We start from the raw sequence: 21,353 nt of genomic DNA, 5'->3' as shown, positions 1-21,353 counted from the left end.
ATTAACCAGAACAGAATACAACTAAAAAAGGAACTGTTGGAATCCGTTACATATACAAGAGAATATATTAATAAATAATTTCTGCTTTTTCTGCTTCTTGTAAAAATGTTAAATTGCCCTTTTACGTGAATATAAAACATTCTGCATCACTTACCAAAGAACAGTGAGATTCTTCAGAGTCCTGGTTCACATTAATTCTTCAATTAAATTCACTGAAACAGTTAACCTGGTTGTGCATCTCCCTGATGTTTGAGAGTAGGGCCTCACTGTATGCACAGCGCTTTCCGTCTCTCCGAGATTACAATGGTAGCTCTGCTTCGTTCAATGCAAAGCACTTTGAAATGAGCAGGTGTCATGAAAATGCTAAATAAATGCAAGAAACTTTCTAGAAATAGAAACATCCTTGTGTTTAATATGCATTATCTACATATCTGTATGCAACCAGTTTCAATATAAAGAATGTATTATGGAAAGACCACAAAGCCCTCTTACTGCTCGTTAATCCATTCACTGTTCAGAAAATGACTGAGTAAATACTTGAAGGAATGAAGGGCAGCAGAATGACTCTGATTTTCATTTTCAAAGACTAGTACAAGTTTGATGGACCAAATGGCCTCAGGCTGTGCTGCCTCAGTTGATGATTAACTGACCAGATTTCTTTCCAGTCTGCTGCAGGCCAGCACAGTGAAGTACAACTTCTGAATGTATGCACAGAACAACACCACATAATTAGTAAAATTCAAAGAATAAACACAAGAGATTCTGCAGATACTACAAATCCAGGGTAACACATACAAAATTCTGGAGGAACTTAACAGGTCAGGCAGCATCTACAGAGAGGAATAAAGAGGCAACATTTTGGGCCAAGACCCTTCATCAGAACTGCAGTATTCTTTTGCTGTCTTTTTACATCACAAGAAAAGCACTAAATTTAATAATTAATCATCGTTTAACTTCTCACTCAATACTTGACCCTTAACAAGAGCACAAATTATCACCATTGTTCCTACTTTTTTCCATTATCCCTAGTATCCGTCATCTTCACTCTTATCCATGATCCCCGTTATTCTTTATCCCTGCTCTTTGCTCTGTTTGATGTTTGTGATTGTAACAGTGGTTGATGAGCCCAGAATACATGGATTTGGAGTAAAAATGAAACCTGCCAATTTTACCCAGTCCCAGAGCAACAAAACAGGTCAGTCCTCTTCCAAAATGCACGTGAACACATGTTAAATCAGCTCTTGTGGAGCAACCCACCATTATGTCCCACACAAACTGAAAGAGAGGTATAATTCAGAATGAAGTTCTTGGAATCACTCACAGTCTTATGAGAAATGACAATAAAACTGAAGTGGTAGATGTCAAAATAAGATTAATAGAAATTGAGAATCAACATATTTAATAATCTGTTCTGGATGTTGGTGGGCACCTTAACAATTTGAGATAATTAATATCATTGGCTTAATACAATCACACTGACTGATAATTGACATTTGCAGTACATTGATCAACAATAATAACAAGCTAAATTGATAAACACAAGACATTCTGCAGATGCTGGAAATCCAGAGTAACGTACAAAATGTTGGAGGAACTTAGCAGGTCAGGTAGCATCCATAGAGGGGACTAAACATCAACATTTCAGGCCATCACTCTATCAGTTAAATTGATATTATGCACATAACAAATATGAGGTGGTACATTTTGGGAAGACAAACCAGAGTATACTTTCACAGTGAATGGTAGGGTCCCGGGGAGTGTTGCAAAACAGAAGGACCTTGGTGTATGAGTACATGGTTCCCTGAAGGAGGCATCACAGGGAGACAGGGTGGTGAAGAGGGTGTTTGGCATGCTCGGCTTCATTAGTCAGGGCACAGAGTTCTAAAGTTGGGAGGTTATATTGCAGTTGTACAAGACATTGGTGAGGCCAGAGGTGAATTATCCTGTTTGGCTTTGGTCACCCTGTGATGGGAAAGATGACTGGAAAGAGTTAAAAGGAAATTTATGAGGAGTTGCCAAGACTCAAACAACTGAGTTTTGGAGAGATGTTGAGTGTGTTCGGACTTCATTCATTGGAGTGTAGGGGAATAAGGGGTGAATTTATAAAGAGCTTACAGGACTGCTTTGGAATGGTGGACTGGACCATGTTCAGGGATTTTTTTAATATATTTAAATATGCACATTTGACATCAATCTCTATGGATGAATGTGAGTATATCAGAATATATATCGGATATAGCCAACCAGAAGCTGTGGGTGAACCACTAGATTTGCAGTCTACCAAGGGCTAGATCTATGGTATTCAAAACTAGTGATCCAGAGCCCTACAAGGGGGCTGAGATGGAAATCGATCAGCCATGATGAAATGGCAGAGCAGACTGGATGGACAAAATGGCCTAATTCTACTCCTGTATCTTATGGTCTTAAAAGAAATCCAGGTATTACCTGTGGAAGGCTATAATGAGAGCAGACAAGTAATTCCATGTAAAGTTAGAGACACAATCAGATACATAACAGCAATGGCAATAATTGCATGCCATTATTTCCTGTAAAGAGAAACCTAAAATCATGATCGGCTGTGATGCTTCATTCCCCAATGAGCTAAATGCCTTTTATGCTCGATTTGAAAGGGAGAAGAAAACTACACCTGTGTGAATTCCCACTGGTGATCCTATGATCTTTGTCTCAGAAGCTGACATCAGAACATCCTTCAAGAGGGTGAACACTGCAAGGCATCAAGCTCCGAATGTATACCTGGCAGGGTACTGAAATCTTGTGCTGACCAACTTGCTGGAGTGTTCAAGGACGTCTTGAATTTCTCACTGACGCAGTTGGAAATTCTCTCCTGCACCAAAAGGGCATCAATCTTAGTGGTGCCAAAGAAAGGCAAGGTGAGATGCCTCAATGACTAGCACCCTATATCTACTGTGAAGAAATGTTTTGAGAGGCTGGTCATGGCTATAATCATCTCCAACCTGAGCAAGGGTCTGGGCCCACTGCAATTTGCTTACTACTGCAATAGCAAATACAAACTCACTGATTCTCCACTTCATCTTGGACCATCTGGACAATAGCAGTATCTATATCAGAGTGCTATGTATTGATTACAGCTCAACATTTAACACCATCATTCCCTCTACCCAGCATTTTGTTAGCAAATTTGCAGTCGCCTGAGGGCAAGATTGCTGTATCGGAGGGAAATGAGAGATTGTTATGTCCTATATGTAATCAAGAAATTGCTTATTCCCAGATATGATGATCAGACCCAAATACTTCTTGATTCACAGGATGGAACAAGCTGCTAATTCAGAAAAGGCAAAAGGTGGAAGTGTGTGTTTCATGATAAATTGTCTGTGGTGTTCCGAATTGGCAGCTTTGTCAAACTCGTGTTCTCCTGACTTTGACCACCTAATAGTCAAATGCCATCCATTCTATTTACCTAGAGAGCTCTATTCCATAATCCTCACCACAGATTACAGACCATCAGTGGCTGACTATAATCAAGCACTTGAGATACTGCATGATGCCATCTCCAAGAAACAGTCCATCCTGACACATTTCAAATCATAGTCAGGGACTTCAGACAGTCCTGTTTGAAGAAAACCTGTGCAATTAGTATCAGCATATAACCTGTAGGACCAGAGCTCCCAACACACTAGTCCACTGTTATACTAAGCTAAAGAATGCCTACTGTTCCACGCTCAGACTGCATTTCAGCAAATCTGATCACTTGGATATTCTTCTACCTGCATAAAGGCAGAGGCTAAAAGCAACGTTCCAGAGATTAGGGCAACAAAGAGGTGGTCGTGGGAGGCAGAGGAACTGCTATAGGGTTGCTGTGAGTCTGTGGACTGGATTGTGTTTGAGGGCTCATCCGTAGATTTGAACAAAATCATGATGGCTGCCATGGACTTTGTTAAAACAGCAGTAGATAAGTCCACACTAATTCATTCAGATTCTTCCCCAACCAGAAGCCCAGGATGAACCATCCACAATCAGCTGAGGGCCAGATCAGAGGTGTTCATGTCTGGCAACTAAGAAAATTACCAAAGGTCCAAGTGCAATCTGTAGAAAGCTATCTCATGAGGGATGTCATAATTCTGAACTAAAATTGAATCAACAAAGGATGCTTGACTGTTGTGACAGGGCTTGAATGCCATCACCTCTTACAATGTAAAATCAGGTGACATAGGTGAAAACAGGGCTTTGTTTCCAGATGAGCTCAATGCCGTCTATGCTCGCTTTGATTTGACAAAACATGGAGGAACCATCACAAACTTCTGCAGCCCCCAATAATCCCACGATTTCAGTTTCTGAGGCTGATGTGAGAGTAGCCTCTGGAAGGTGAACACACAAAAAGCATTCAGCCCAGACAGGGTACCTAGCCAAGTACTAAAGACCTGTGCTGATCAACAGGCAGGAGACTTATCTGAGATCTTTAACCTCTTGCTTTTGTAGTCTGAGGGACCCACTTGCTTCAGGCAGACTTCATTTATACCGGTGCCTCAGAAGAACATGGTAACCTGCCTCTATGACTATCGTCCAGGAGTACTTACATCCACAGTGGTGAAATATCTTGAGATGCTTGTGTTGAAATATATCAACTCCTGTCTGAGAAGCAACTTGGATCTGCTCCAATTTGCCTGTCAGAGCAATAGATCCACAACAGATGCCATCTCATTGGCTCTTCACTCAACCCTGGAACATCTGGACAGCACAGATGTATACATCAGGATGCTCCTTATTGACTAACAGCTCAGCATTCAATATCATTCCCTCAAAACTAATCAATAAGCTTCAAGACCTTGGCCACAATATTTCATTGTGCAAATGGAACCTCGATTTCAGCACCTACAGACCTCAGTCAGTTTAGATTGGCAACAACATCTCTTCCACAATCTCCATCAGCATAGGTGCACTACAAGGCTGTGTGCTTAGCCCTCTGCTCTGCTCGCTTTACACTTATGAATACGTGGCTAAGTACAGCTCAAATGCCATTTTCAAGTTTTCTGATGACACCACTGTCGTAGACTGAGTCATAGGTGGTGACAAATCACATAAAGGAGGGAGACTGAAAATCGGACTGAGTGGAGCCACAGTAACAACCTCTTCCTCAATGTCAGCAAGACCAAGGAGCTGATTATTGACTTCAGAAGGAGGAACATGAACCAATCCTCATCAGAGGATAAAGGTGGAGAGTATCATCATTTTTAAATTCCTTTCTGTCATCATTTTGGAGGACCTGTTCTGGGCTCAGCACATTATGAAGAGAACACATAGGAATTTGTGAAGATTCAGTATGACATCTAAAACTTTGACAAATGTCTATAGACATGTGGTGGACAGCATGTTGACTGGTTGCATCACAGCATATTGTAGAATCACCAATGCCCTTGAATGAAAAATCTTACAAAATATAGTGAATACAGCACGGTCCATCATTGGTAAGGCACATTTACACATGCACAAAGCATTGTCGAAGAAAAGCAGTATCCATCATCAGGGAAACCACTGCCCAAGTAATGCTCTCTTCTCACTGCTGACATCACGAAGAAGATACGAGAGCCTCAGGACTCTCATCATCAGGTTCAGGAACAGTTAGTACCCTTAGTCATCAGGCTCTTGAACTGGAGACCCTATCATTGAAGTGCTTTCACAACCTATGGGCTCACTTTCAAAGACTCTTCATCCCATGCTCTCAATATTTTTTGCTTATTTATTATTATTATTTCTTTCCTTTTGAATTTGCAGTTTGTTGTCTTTTGCACACCGGTTGAATGCTCAAGTTAGTGGGGTCTTTCATTCTTTCTATCATGGTCATTATTCTATTAGGGATTTATTGAGTATGCATACAAGAGTATATCTTCAAGCTGTATATGGTGACATGTATGTACTTTGATAATAAATTTACTTTGAACTTTGAAATTATCAACACAGACGTACCTCGAGGATGCTTGCATAGCCCACTGCTCCACACTGATGAATGTGTTGCTAGGCACAGCTTAAACACTCTCTATAAATTTGCCAATGACACAAATCTTATTGGCAGAATTTCAAATAGCAATCAAAGGTGTACAGGAGCTAGATCAACTGGTCGGGTAGTGTCATGACAACAAGCTTACGCTCACTGTTAGCAAGACCAAGGAATTGACTGTGGACTTTAGGAAGGGTAAGTTGGGAGAACACATAGCAATCCTCATTGGGGAAAGGGGGTGGGGGTTCAGTGGTGCAAAGGGTGAGCAGCTTCAAGTTCCTAGGTATAAACAGCTCAGAGGATCTATCATGGGCCCAACATACTGATGTAATTACAAAGAAGGCAGGCCAGTGTTTATACTCATTAGGAATTTGAGGAGACAGCCACCAATGACTGTCCAAATTTATACAGATGTACCATGGAGAGCATTCTGACTAGTTGTGTAACTGTCTGGTATGGAGTTTCCAATGTGGAGGATCAAAATGAGGTGCAGAAGTTTGTAAACTCAGCCAGCCCCATCACAGACATTAGCCTCCCCAGCATCGAGGACATCTTCAAAAGGTAATGCCTCAAGAAAGTGATATCGACCATTGAGGACTCTTACTATCTGGGACCTGATCTCTTCTCATTAGTATCATCAGGGTTGAGGTACAGGGGCCTGAAGACCCACATTCAATGTTCGAAAAACAACAACTTCCCCTCTGCCATCAGATTACTGAATGGCCCATGAACAATACCTTGCTATTCCTCTTTTGCACTCCATGTTCTTAATTTTATTGTAACTTATCATATTTTGTTATGCCTACATGCCAGTGCTGCACAAACAAAAAATTTTACAATGAATGTCTGTGACAATAAGCTGGATTCTGATTCTAATCATGTACAGTCAGAATATGGAACATGTCCAGGAACATGCCCTCTTCTCATAACCCCCATAAGGGAGGAGGTACAGGAGGTGAGGAGCCACACACAATATTTGAAGAACAGCTTATTCATATCGGCCATTAGATTTTGGATCAACCATGAACCTACGGACACTACCACACTATTCCACTCAGGCACTATTTACATTATTATTTATTGTCATTTGTAGTTATTTTTACATCTTGCACTGTACAGATGCCTGAGAACAACAAATTTCATGACATCGGTCAGTAATAATAAACCTGATTCAGACTCTAATCATGAGGGACATAGGTAGTGTGAGTGCATTCAGTCCTTTTCTCAGAGCAGGGGATTCAAGGACCAGAAGTCATAGGTTGAAGGTGAGAGGGAAAAGATACAATAAGAACTTGAAGGGCAACACTTTCACCAGAAAATGATCAAAACATGGAATGAGCTGTCAGAGAAAGTGTTCAGGTAGGCTCAGTAACAACATTTTAAAAGCACTTGGACAGGTAGATGAGCAGGAAAGGTTCAGCAGGATATGTGCCAAGCACAGGCAAACGGGAACAGCTTGGATTGGAACCTCGTTGGCTGTGGATTGATTGGGCTGCAGAGCCTTTTCTGTGCTGTGCAACTCTGTGACTTTACTGAAGTCTTTCCGTTCTCCCCAACGCCCCCCCGCCCCCCCCCCACTGTGCAGTAGGACCTGATTTCAGAATCAGGTTTAATATAGCTGGCGTATGTCATGAAACGAGTTTTGCAGACACATTAAATTGCAACACATAATAAAAAGACCATAAATATAAATAAGCAGTTATATACAAATAATTAAGTAGTGAAAAAAGGAAAAAATTGTGAGGTAGTTTTCATAGATTCATTATTTACTCAAATCCGATGGCAGAGGGGAAGAAACTGTTCTTGAGCCTGTTTGTCTTGAGGTTCCTAAACCTCCTCTGTGATGGTAGCAATGAGAAGACAGCATGTCCTGTATGGTGGGGATTCTCAATGATGGATTCTGCTTTTTTGAGGCATTGCTCCTTGAAGATGTCTTGGATATTGGGGAGGCTAGTGCCAATAGTCGAACTAGCTGAGTGAGTTTACAACTTTCTGATTCTGTGCAGTAGCCCATCCATACCAGACAGTGATACAACCAGTTAGAATGCTCATCTGTAGAAATTTGTGAGTGACTTAGGTCGAACAAAATACAGCTGTTGTGCCTTCATTGTAATTGTCTCAATATGTTGAGCCCAGCATAGATCCTCAGAGATATTCACACCCAGGTACTTGGAACTGCTCACCCTTTCCTCCTCACATCCCTTGATGAGGACTGGTTTGTGTTCCCTTGTCCTCCCCTTCCTGAAGTCCATAATCAATTCCTTGGTCTTACTGATGTTGAGTACAAGGTTATTGTTGTGACACCACTCAACCAGCTGATCGATCATGCTTCTGTTCATCTCCTTGTCATCTTCTGAAATTCAGCCAATAATAGCTATGTCAACAAGAATTTGTATAACAAGCAGCCTTCTAGATATTTTTAGCCACATTTCTGAAACTGATTTCTTTGCCTTGGTACTTTTAGATTACCATAATCAGGGGTGCCCCAGTTGGGAGAATCATTCCATTTGTAACTGAGTTTCTTCTTAATGTTGGTTTAAGGCTAAATTTAAAAACCAATATGTAAGTGACAATCAATGCCAGATCACTGGACCGACAAATGACCACCATCTCTCATTCTGGTCAGTACTGTATTTTGAACCCTCCAATTCCATATTACAGAAGGATGTAAACAAGGAGAGTGATGACTGTACATATTAGTGCTTTTCAGAAAATGCCTCCAGGAATTACATACACTAACTCCATGTTAATGAGACTTGGATAGCAGGGTTACAAATTTAACCACTTAGGAACGTCAAGAGCAAGATCTGGAAAGTCCAGCATTCTCACCTTGATCTATATACTGTACTTAGCATTAATATTTTCTATTTTATTTTTGTCCACTTGATCCTCAAACCTTACTCATCACAGGTTGACCCAGCAGTAACTGAACTGCACTCACAGGAGAGCTTTCAGGAAAAGTCCCATCTATGTGCCGTATCACCTCAGGCATTGAGTGAAGCTCAAAGTAAAATTTATTATCAGAGTATGTACATATCACCGCATGCAACCCTGAGATTCATTTTCTGTGGCATACTTAGCAAATCTATAGAACCGTAACTGTAATCTATAAACATCAGGAACTGTTAACTGTAAACAAGCTGCACAAATGTGGATATAAATAAATAGCAATAAATAACAAGTCTGAAATAACAACATAACAGAATCCTTAAATGAGTGTAGCTATCCCCTTTTGTTCAACAGCCTGATGGTTAGTGGTAGTCATAGTCATACTTTATTGATCCCGGGGGAAATTGGTTTCCGTTACAGTTGCACCATAAGTAATAAATAGTAATAGAACCATAAATAGTTAAATAGTAATATGTAAATTATGAAATAAGTCCAGGACCAGCCTATCGGCTCAGGGTGTCTGACCCTCCAAGGGAGAAGTTGTAAAGTTTGATGGCCACAGGCAGGAATGACTTCCTATGACGTTCTCTGCTGCATCTCGGAGGAATGAGTCTCTGGCTGAATGTACTCCTGTGCCCACCCAGTACATTATGTAGTGGATGGGAGACATTGACCAAGATGGCATGCAACTTAGACAGCATCCTCTTTTCAGACACCACCGTGAGAGAGTCCAGTTCCATCCCCACAACATCACTGGCCTTACGAATGAGTTTGTTGATTCTGTTGGTGTCTGCTACCCTCAGCTTGCTGCCCCAGCACACAACAGCAAATATGATAGCACTGGCCACCACAGACTCGTAGAACATCCTCAGCATCATCCAGCAGATGTTAAAGGATCTCAGTCTCCTCAGGAAATAGAGATGGCTCTGACCCTTCTTGTAGACAGCCTCAGTGTTCTTAGACCAGTCCAGTTTATTGTCAATTCGTATCCCCAGGTATTTGTAATTCTCCACCATGTCCACACTGACCCCCTGGATGGAAACAGGGGTCACTGGTACCTTAGCCCTCCTCAGATCTACCACCAGCTCCTTAGTCTTTTTCACATTAAGCTGCAGATAATTCTGCTCACACCATGTGACAAAGTTTCCTACCGTAGCCCTGTACTCAGCCTCATCTCCCTTGCTGATGCATTCAACTATGGCAGAGTCATCCGGAAACTTCTGAAGGTGACAAGACTCTGTGCAGTAGTTGAAGTCCGAGGTGTAAATGGTGAAGAGAAAGGGAGACAAGACAGTCCCCTGTGGAGCCCCAGTGCTGCTGATCACTCTGTCGGACACACAGTGTTGCAAGCAAGTTGAGGAGCAGTAACTGATCTTGAGCCTGTACGCAGTACTTCAGATGTGGCCTAACTAGAGTTTTATAAAGTTGCAACATAACCTTCTGATTTTTGAATGTAATGACTGATAAAAACAACCATTCTATAACCACCTTATCGACTTGTGTAGCCACTTTGAAGGTGCTATGAGCTTGGATCCCAAGATCTCTCTGCTCAGCAACACTATTATAGACCTTTCATAGAACATAGAATAGTACAGCACATTACAGGCCCTTTGGCCCACAATGTTGTGCTGACCCTCAAACCATGCCTCCCATATAAACCCCCAACTTAAATTCCTCCATATACCTGCCTAGTAGTCTCTTAAACTTCACGAGTATATTTGCTTCCACCACTGACTCAGGCAGTGCATTCTACATACCAACCACTCTCTGAGTAAAAAACCTTCCTCTAAAATCCCCCTTGAACTTCCCACCCCTTACCTTAAAGCCATGTCCTCTTGTATTGAGCAGTGGTGCCCTGGGGAAGAGGTGCCGGCTATCCACACTATCTGTTCCTCTTATTATCTTGTATGCCTCTATCATGTCTCCTCTCATCCTCCTCGTCTCCAAAGAGTAAAGCCCTAGCTCCCTTAACCTCTGATCATAATGCATACTCTCTAAACCAGGCAGCATCCTGGGAAATCTCCTCTGTACCCTTTCCAATGCTTCCACATCCTTCCTATAGTGAGGTGACCAGAACTGGACAGAGTACTCCAAGTGTGGCCTAACCAGAGTTTTATAGAGCTGCATGATTACATCACGACTCTTAAACTCTATCCCTCGACTTATGAAAGCTAACATCTCATAAGCTTTCTTAACCTGTGAGGCAACTTTCAGGGATCTGTGGACATGTACCCCGAGATCCCTCTGCTCCTCCACACTACCAAGTATCCTACCACTTACTTTGTACTCTGCCTTGGAGTTTGTCCTTCCAAAGTGTACCACCTCACACTTCTCTGGGTTGAACTCCATCTGCCACTTCTCAGCCCACTTCTGCATCCTAACAATGTCTCTCTGCAATCTTCGACAATCCTCTGCACTATCTACAACACCACCAAGCTTTGTGTCGTCTGCAAACTTGCCAACCCACCTTTCTACCCCCACATCCAGGTCATTAATAAAGATCACGAAAAGTAGAGGTCCCAGAATAGATCCTTGTGGGACACCACTAGTCACAATCCTCCAATCTGAATATACTCCCTCCACCACGACCCTCTGTCTTCTACAGGCAAGCCAATTCTGAATCCACCTGGCCAAACTTCCCTGGATCCCATGCCTTCTGACTTTCTGAATAAGCCTACTATGTGGAACCTTGTCAACTGCCTTACTAAAATCCATATAGATCACATCCACTGCACTACCCTCATCTATATGCCTGGTCACCTCCTCAAAGAACTCTATCAGGCTTGTTAGACATGATCTGCCCTTCACAAAGCCATGCTGACTGTCCCTGATCAGACCATGATTCTCTAAATGCCCAGAGATCCTATCTCTAAGAATCTTTTCCAACACCTTTCCCACCACAGAAATAAGGCTCACTGGTCTATAATTACCCGGACTATCCCTACTACCTTTTTTGAACAAGGGGACAATATTCGCCTCCCTCCAATCCTCCAGTACCATTCCCGTGGACAACAAGGATATAAAGATCCTAGCCAGAGGCTCAACAATATTCCCTCACCTCATGGAGCAGCCTGGGGAATATTCCATCAGGCCCCGGGGACTTATCTGTCCTAATGTATTTTAACAACTCCAACACCTCCTCTCCCTTAATATCAACATGCCCCAGAACATCAACCTCACTCATATTGTCTTCACCATCATCAAGTTCCCTCTCATTGGTGAATACCGAAGAGAAGTATTCATTGAGGGCCTCGCTCACTTGCACAGCCTCCAGGCACATCTTCCCACCTTTATCTCGAATCGATCCTACCTTCACTCCTGTCATCCTTTTGTTCTTCACATAATTGAAGAATGCCTTGGGGTTTTCCTTTACCCTACTCACCAAGGCCTTCTCATGCCCCCTTCTTGCTCTTCTAAGCCCCTTCTTAAGCTCCTTTCTTGCTTCCCTATATTACTCAATAGACACATCTGATCCTTGCTTCCTAAACCTCATGTATGCTGCCTTCTTCCACCTGACTAGATTTTCCACCTCACTTGTCACCCATGGTTCCTTCACCGTATCATTCTTTATTTTCCTCACCAGGACAAATTTATCCCTAACATCCTGCAAGAGATCTCTAAACATTGACCACATGTCCATCGTACATTTCCCTGCAAAACCATCATCCCAATTCACACCCGCAAGTTCTAGCCTTATAGCCTCATAATTTGCTTTTTCCCAATTAAAAATTTTCCTGTCCCCTCTGATTCTATCCTTTTCCATGATAATGCTAAAGGCCAGGGAGCGGTGGTTACTATCCCCCAGATGCTCACCCACTGAGAGATCTGTGACCTGACCCAGTTCATTACCTAGTACTAGATCTAGTATGGCATTCCCTCTGGTCGGCCTGTCCACATACTGTGACAGGAATCCATCCTGGACACACTTTACGAACTCTTCCCCATCTAAACCATTGGAACTAATCAGGTGCCAATCAATATTAGGGAAGTTAAAGTCATCCATGATAACAACCCTATATTTTTGCATCTTTCCAAAATCTGCCTCCCAATCTGCTCCTCTGTATCTCTGCTGCTACCAGGGGGCCTATAGAATACCCCCAGTAGAGTAACTGCTCCCTTCCTGTTCCTGACTTCCACCCATACTGACTCAAAAGAGGATCCTGCTATATTACCCATCCTTTCTGTGGCGGTAATAGTATCCCTGACCAGTAATGCCATCCCTCCACCCCTCCCCCCCATCCCTCTTGAAGCACTGAAATCCAGGAATATTGAGAATCTATTCCTGCCCTGGTGCCAGCCAAGTCTCTGTAATGGCCACTACATCATAATTCCATGTATGTATCCAAGCTCTCAGTTCATCACCTTTGTTCCTGATGCGTCTTGCTTTGAGGTACACACATTTCAGCCCTTCTACCTTACTGTCTTTACACCATTTATCCTGCTTCTCTTTCCTCAAAGTCTCTCTATATGTTAGATCTGGCTTTACTCCATGCACTTCTTTCACTGCTCTATCGCTCTGGGTCCTATCCCCCTTGCAAATTAGTTTAAACCCTCCTGAACCATGCTAGCAAACCTACCTGCAAGGATATTGCTCCCCCTCAGGTTTGAGTGCAACCCATCCAATCTTTACAGGTCCCATCTTCCCCAGAAGAGATCCCAATGATCTAAAAATCTGCACCAACTCCTCAGCCACACATTCAACTGCCATGTCCTCCAATTCTTACCATCTCTGTCACGTAGCACTGGCAGCAATCCTGAGAATGCCACCCTTGAGGTCCTGTTCTTCAGCCTTCTGCCTAGTTCCCGAAACACACACTTCAGGACCTCATCCCTCTTCCTGCCTATGTCGTTGGTACCAACATGTATTACGACTTCTGGTTGCTTTCCCTCTTGTACCAGGATGTACCCTTAACAGTGTTCTGTCTCCTTGAATTTGCCCTTCCAAGGTGCAGCACTTCACATTTATCTGGGTTAAAATCTATCTGTCATTTCTCAGTCCATACCCGAAACTGGTTTATATCATGCTGTATTCTTTGGCAGTCTTCTACACTATAAGAAACATCCTCTTCCCTTCCTCTATCTCTAGGCCTTTCAATATTTGATAGGTTTCAATGAGATTTCACCCCCCCCCATTCTTCTAAACTCCAGCAAATAATGACACTGAACTATCGAACTATCAGTTGCTCCTTATAAGTTATAACTCTTTCATTCCCAGAATTATTCTTATCAACCTTTCTGAACTTCTCTCATGCCAGCACATCTTTTTTTAGATAAGGAGTTCTAAATTGATCCAATACTCCAAGTGTGATCTGACCAATGCATTATAAATCTTCAGCATTGCATTCTTGTTCTTCTATGCTAATCCTCTCGAAATGAATGCTAGTATTGCATTTGCCTTCTCCTACCACAAACTCAACCTGCAAGTTCACCTTTAGGGAATCCCGCACAAAGATTCCCAAGTCCATTTGCACCTCTGTTTTTTATATTTTGTCCTTGTTTAGAAAATAGTCTACACCTTTATTCCTTCTACCAAAGTGCATGACTATAAACTTCCCTACACTATATTCCAATTAACACACATAAAAGTTGCTGGTGAACTCAGCAGGCCAGGCAGCATCTCTAGGAAGAGGTGCAGTCGACGTTTCGGGCCAAGACCCTTCGTCAGGACTAACTGAAAGAAGAACTGGTAAGAGATTTACCATATACCAATTGCCCATTCTCCCAATCTGTCTAAATCCTTCTACAGAGACCTTGCTTCCTCAAAACTACCATCACCCCTACGTATCTTTGTCCACAAAATTGGCCACAAAGCCACCAATTCCACCATTGAATTTGTTGATATATAACATGAAAAGAAGTGATCCCAATACTGGCACCTGCAGAGCACCACTCGTCATTGGCAGCCAATCCAAAAGGTTCCTTTTATTCCCACTCTTTGCCTCCTGCCAGTCAGCCAATCTTCTATCTGTGCTAATATCTTTCCTGTAATATCATGGGCTCTTATTTTGTTCCTGCAGCCTCATGTGTGGCACCTTGACAAAGGCCTTCTGAAAATCCAAGTAAACAACATTCACTGACTCTTCTTCATTTATCCTGCCTGTTATTTTCTCAAAGAACTCCAGCAGATCAGTTAGGCAAGATTTCCCCTAAAGGACACCTACTTTACCATGTGCCTCCAAGTACCCTAAAACCTCATCCCTATAATGGACTTTAACATCTTCCCAACTACTGAAGTCAGGCTCATTGGCCACTATTTTCCCTTCTTCTGCCTCCCTCCTTTCTTGTAGAGTGGAGTGACATTTGCAATTTCCCAGTCCTCCAGAAACATTCTGGAATCTAGCATTTCTTCAAAGATCATCACTAATATTGCCATAATCTCTTTATCTACCTCGTTCAGAACCCTGGGATGTAGTCCATTGAGTCCAGGTGACTTATCAACCTTCACACCTTTTAGCTTCCCAAGCATTTTCTCCTCAGTAATAATACCTACACTCACTTCTGATCCCTAGCACTCTCCAATTTCTGGCATACTGTCCACAGTGAAGATAGGTGCAAAATACTTATAAATTTTGTCTGCTATTTCTTTGTCCCCAATTACTACCTCTCCAGCATAATTTTCCAGCGATCTGATGTAACGATTTCCAGCGATTTTCCACTCTCACTTCTCTTTTATTCTTTATATATCTAAAAAACTTTTGGTATCCTCTTTTAGATTTCACATTTAGCTATTCAACTCTGTGAATGGTATGTGGGACAAAAAATTTCACTGTATCCCAGTACATGTAACAATAATAAACCAAGGAACAATAATTCAGTATGTGTAACAAGTTCGGGATAATGGACACTAACTACTGAAAAACACAGACACATTGTAATAATGAGAAACATTAAAATATACAAATTTTTGCAAAAGCAATAACTATATTTAGCTGCAGGACATAGATCCTGCTGATTAATAGCCAACGAACACAAAGGAGCCTTACACTATGTTGAAACCTTAGTCGAACAACAATTTTATTAACTATGGGTGTTCAAATTCAAACAGTAATAAAAATGCACCTTACTGAAGCTTTCAAGCTGTAGCTGTGCTTCCACAGCCAGGTTAACGCATATTGGGATGTAAATAATGCCACGCTCTAGACAAATAAGAGGCATGAGTCATGGAACCATTGCTTGTGTGAAGTGAAAATGAAAAAATGTTAAAGGTCTGTGATTATTTTAAACCTGGCAGCTTTGATAGAACCCTGACACAAGTTCTTAACTCATTCACTACAAGGCACTCAAGAGGTGAGGAAAGGATTTAATTAATTAGTTAATTTATGTGCTCAAGGTTCAAAGGTGAATTGAAATCTACTGGAAGCAATTTCTCCTGTTAGAATTGACTGCAACTAATCAGCATCCATGGAATATTTGTATCCACAGTCACAATCCCACAAAGTACAGCCTTTTGAGGCAATTCTCAAAAGTCTCTTCCCACTGTTGAGCTGGTAACTGACACTTAGTAGAAATGAGAGCAGTTTAGCACAATGTTCTGAGTGACAGGGACTGAGATTCCAACAAAATCCAATAGGTTTGAAATTAGTGCTACCAGTTCAACGAGAAGCAAACTCAAGGTACATCCAGGTCTTACCTTTGAAGCAGATTCAGTTCTGTATGTTTCTAAATAATGCAGCCTGAACAACAGAACCGTAAAGTTAGATTAGATTAATTAGTTAATTAGTTAAATTCAAGACTTACATGCACACACCAATGCACATACCTTTACTTACACACACACATGCCCCTACTCACACGTGCACACCACCATACATACACCCCGAAACACACCAGCCAATAAACATCAACACACATACACCCTTACTCTCACACACACAGCAAATACACACCAACACACATACATCCCTATTCACATACACACACAGCAAATACACACCAATACACATACACACTTATTCACATACTCACAGCAAATGCACACCAACACACATACACACCAACAAATGCACATCTACAGACATACACACTTACTCACAAACTCACAGCAAATACACACCAACATACATACACGCTTACAGCAAATGCACACCATCACACATACACACTTCTTCACACACTCACAGCAAATGCACACCAACACACACACCTACTCACACACACACCAAATGCATACCAACACACATACACTTACAAACTTACAGCAACTGCACACCAACACATACCTACTCACACATACACACCTTCTCACACACCATCAAATGCACACCAACACGTACACACACTTACTAACTCACATATGTCAACACATGCCATCCAAGTTCATCGTTCATCTATCAGTGATAATAAACCTGATTCTGATTATAACATACATAGAGGGATGCAGATCAAATGCTGACAAACAGGACTAGCTTAGATAGGGCATTGTGGTCAGCCTGGACCATTTGTGCTCTAGGGCCTGTTTCTACGCTGTACGACCTTATGACTAGATAAGTGGGTTGCTTTGTACTGGATGATGAGTTATGTGAGTGCTACTGAGGGTGCACCAATGTTCCCTCCAAGGTGTGCACATGTGTGTGCACACACATCTTTTGCTACTGGTGCACAAAAGAATCTAAGCTGCACACAAAAGGTTGTTACCCTCTACCTCGCTGGCATGTGAAGTATTTTTCATGATCATACACAAGCACATTTCCTTTTCTGGTTTCTAGTGCTGACAGTGTTGACAACATGAAGTTTGTATTGAGTTGTCTGTAGATTTTAGAACTGGCTTATTTATACTGTTCTCATTGAAGAAATTATTCAGTGCACTCATCTTGTTGTCATTGGGCAAAAAAAATGCACAGTACAAGATTTTTATGCATACTAGGCATTACAAATTAGAGGGAACATTGGGCAATAACCATCTAGACAAATGGAACATATCCCAGTGCAAGCACGGCAAGAGTCTAGGGAATTGGGAAGCGGATCATCTGTCACAAGATCTCAGGCTTTGGCCTCCTCTTCTGGCCACAGCATTTATGTGGCTGTTTGAGTTCAGTTCTGATCAGTGATAACCACCAGGATGTTAACATTGTTGACAGCAGATAGAGTTTAATATGACAACAATAACCACCTGACATATCTCCAACCAAGTCCACTCGTCCCCTGTGCTTCAGAAGACAAACTATTCTGCATCTCTTTACTCAGTATAGGTGGCGTGCTAAGATAAGACCATAAGACTTAGAAGCAGAATTTGCCCATTTGACCCACTGAGTCTGCTCCACCATTCTATCATGGCCAATCTATTATCCCTCTCAATCCTGTCTTCTCCCTGGAACCTTTGATGCCTGATCAATCAAGAACCTACCATCCACCACTTTAAATATACCAAATGACTTTACCTCCGCAGCCATTTGTGGCAATGAATTCCGCAGATTTACCACCCTCTGGCTAAAGAAATTCCTCCTCATCTCTGTTCTAAATGGATACCCCTCTATTCTAGACCTCTCTGCTCCTAGACTTCACCACTATAGGAAACATTTTCTCCACATCCACTCTATCAAGGCCTTTCAATATTCAATAGATTTCACTGAGCTCTCCCTCACCCCGCATTCTTCTAAACTCCAGTGAGAAGCTGAGCATGCGGGTTCTGCAGCTAAAATGCAGGTGCACGATGAGTATCAGATTTCAACGTGCTGTTCTACCTTTATTTTCTAAGGCAACAGCTGAATATTTGCAGTCCAACTGGCAGTGCTGGTACATTTTTAGCCATTTGCTAAATTGGACAATCTACCATGCTTGGACAATGTAAATCGACTGAGACAGTTTGTGACATCAGGTTTCATGTAATATGGATGAAAGCTGATATGACAAACTGTCCGATATGCTCATTTTTGGCATGTCCAGGCATTGTACACCATCTGATTCAGCACAAACTATCTGATCTGCTTACTGTCAGAATATCCAAGCATGGTACACTGTCCAGTTCAACACAAACTATCTGATCTGCTTACTGTTAGTATTTCCAGGCATGGTACACTGTCCAGTTCAACACAAACTATCTGATCTGCTTACTGTCGGTATGTCCAGGCATGGTACATTGTCTGATTCATAGTTCAAGATGTATAAGCTTGATTGGTGCAGTAAGCAAGAAGCAGATTGGTAAACATTGTGTTAAAATGTTAGCACAGTGAATCCCATTTATCCATCATATCCCCACCTTTAGAAACCTGCTCATTCACTGAGAACCTCAGATTCACTGATCTTAGGACACGCTCTCTGAAAAATGCATCCATTATTGAGATCAGGAAGGAAAATTAAATTCTTCACTATCAGCATTTGTGTGGTTATTTGACATAAAATATGGTTGTGAGCTCGAATATATCAGAAATAACTATCATAGGATCAGGACTTGCTGAAGCTAAGTCAAATTTTATCAAGACTGATCGAAGCAAAGTGTTTCAAAAACATAAGAAATTCTGCAGATGCTAGAAATCCAGAGCAACACACACAAAATGCTGGAGGAACTCAGCAGGCCAAGTAACATCTATGGAAATAAGCAAGCAGTTGATGTTTCAGGCCAAGATTCTCCATCAGGACAGGAAAGAAGAGGGGAGATGCCAGAGTACGAAGGCTGGGGGAGGGGAAGGAGGACAATCTAGAGTTTAGTTGACTCCACTGCACCATGTCATGTGTTAGCTGAACCATTTCGAGAATCGGCTCCTCAAATTGTAAAGTGGCGCCAATGTGATGTTAATTTTACAGCTAGAAACAAACCATTTTATTGTTTATGTGGAGACTTATTTCTTTTCCAAGAAACGGAGCTGAAGATTGGCTTTAAACACACAACCTTGTGCTTACGCAAGGTCCTCTGACACTGGTTTTGTGAGCCATGGAGATACTTTGGAATCGAGCACCTCAAGTCACTCTCTCATCGGTTCCTTGGCCAGCATCTCTTCACAGGTGGCTGATCTGGAACCAATTCCATTTCATCGTAGGGCAAGCACAAGGTAAGGCTGCGTTGACTGTAAAGCTCAACAATTCTAATGAATGATTAACTTGTGCTTCATGCTCACGGGCAACCTTTTCAGAAAGACAAGCTGTGCAGACAGTCAAAATGCTAATCATGAGATTAAAATAAAACTAATTGATGTGAAGTTAGCTTTGCAGCTGCTGAAATCAGTTAAACATTCTGCTAAGCAATACTCTAACATGACGTACTGCACGATACAATGCTGTTAAAACAGGCTTCAACATAAGGAGCACAATTTGTGGCATATTGGAATGAATTAACAATGCACTTATATGATTTGTCTAGATATTACATCAAATGAAAGTGAGCTTCTCAAACAGACTAAGCTTTTCGATGTACCATTTTACCAAAATATTACTTTAAAAAAAAATCAGGCACAGATATCTGCTAGATTCTGTGGAGTGATACAGGGAATGTTTCTCATAAACATTTCTGGGCTTGCACAGTGACACAAGACACCGCAGATGCTGGAATCTGCAGCAAAAGAAAACTGCTGGAGATACTCAGTGGGTCAGCCAGCATCTGTGGAAGGGAATGGACACTCCACATCTTCGGTCCAGGTCCTTCATCTGGACCAGACCCTGCTCCTGATAAGTGAAGCCTACCAACAAATCGTGAGCGCTTCCTCTTGTAACCTGTTATGCCAAACTCCAGTTCCTTTTCAGCAAAACCATACTTAGTACAGCACGGAACAGACCTGTCAGCTGACGATATTGTGCTGAGCTAACTAAAGCAAAGACTCTGAATTAAACTGAATCCCTTCTGCTTGCACATGGCCCTCATCCTTCCATTCCCTCCTATTTCTCTCTAAAACCCTCTTAAACATCAGTCTCATTTCTGCCTCTATCACCACCCTGAGTGTTCCAGGCACCCATCACTCTCTGTGTAAAAGAACTTGCCTCACACATCCCCTTTGAACTTTTCCTCTCTCAATTTAAGTGCATACCCTCTATTATTAGACATTTCAAACCTGGGGTAAGAAGATACTGGTTGTTCACTCCATCTATGCCTCTCAATATCTTATAAACTTCTATTAGATCTCTCCTCAGAGTATAGTACTCCATTCTACACAGGCACATCTCAAGGATGTATGCTAAGCCCATTGCTCTACTTTCTCTATACTCATGACTGTGTCTAGACACAGGTCTAACATCTATAAATTCACCAATGATGTCACTGTTATTGGCAGAATCTCAAATGGTGATAAGGCGGTATTTAGGAATAAAGCAGATTGTCTGTTTTAGTGGTGTCGCATCAGCAGCCTTACTAAGGACATGTATGGACTTGATCACCAATCTCCTTGCAATGAAATACAACTGGACAAATGTGCAGAAGAGACTCAGTTCAGGTCCAGTACAAGGAAAGGGAAGAGGAGAACAAAAATAAGGAATTTCAGTCAGAGGCTACAAAGAGATGTGATGGGTTACTTCTTTTATGTTACTTCTAATAAGAATGACTTCTTTAATATTTTAGAATAAAATG

At 41.8% G+C, this 21,353-nt stretch overlaps 1 protein-coding gene across 7 annotated transcripts in view; it reads right to left on the bottom strand.

Annotated features, from left to right (window-relative positions):
* The window catches only part of dlgap2a (discs, large (Drosophila) homolog-associated protein 2a), a 656,057-nt gene that overhangs the window by 386,949 nt on the left and 247,755 nt on the right, over window positions 1–21,353 (bottom strand). The window contains exon 1 of one of the 7 annotated variants that reach the window (XM_063038714.1): window positions 155–209. The exons of the other annotated variants lie outside the window; for them this stretch is intronic. The gene's annotated coding sequence lies outside the window, so the exon portion shown is untranslated. Of the gene's footprint in view, window positions 1–154; window positions 210–21,353 lie in introns of those variants that run through there. 7 annotated transcript variants of the gene reach the window in all.

The sequence above is a fragment of the Mobula hypostoma genome, chromosome 2, assembly GCF_963921235.1.
Source record: "Mobula hypostoma chromosome 2, sMobHyp1.1, whole genome shotgun sequence".
In the NCBI taxonomy this organism is placed as follows: Eukaryota; Metazoa; Chordata; class Chondrichthyes; order Myliobatiformes; family Myliobatidae; genus Mobula; species Mobula hypostoma.
This window is presented reverse-complemented; position numbering and strand designations above follow the sequence as displayed.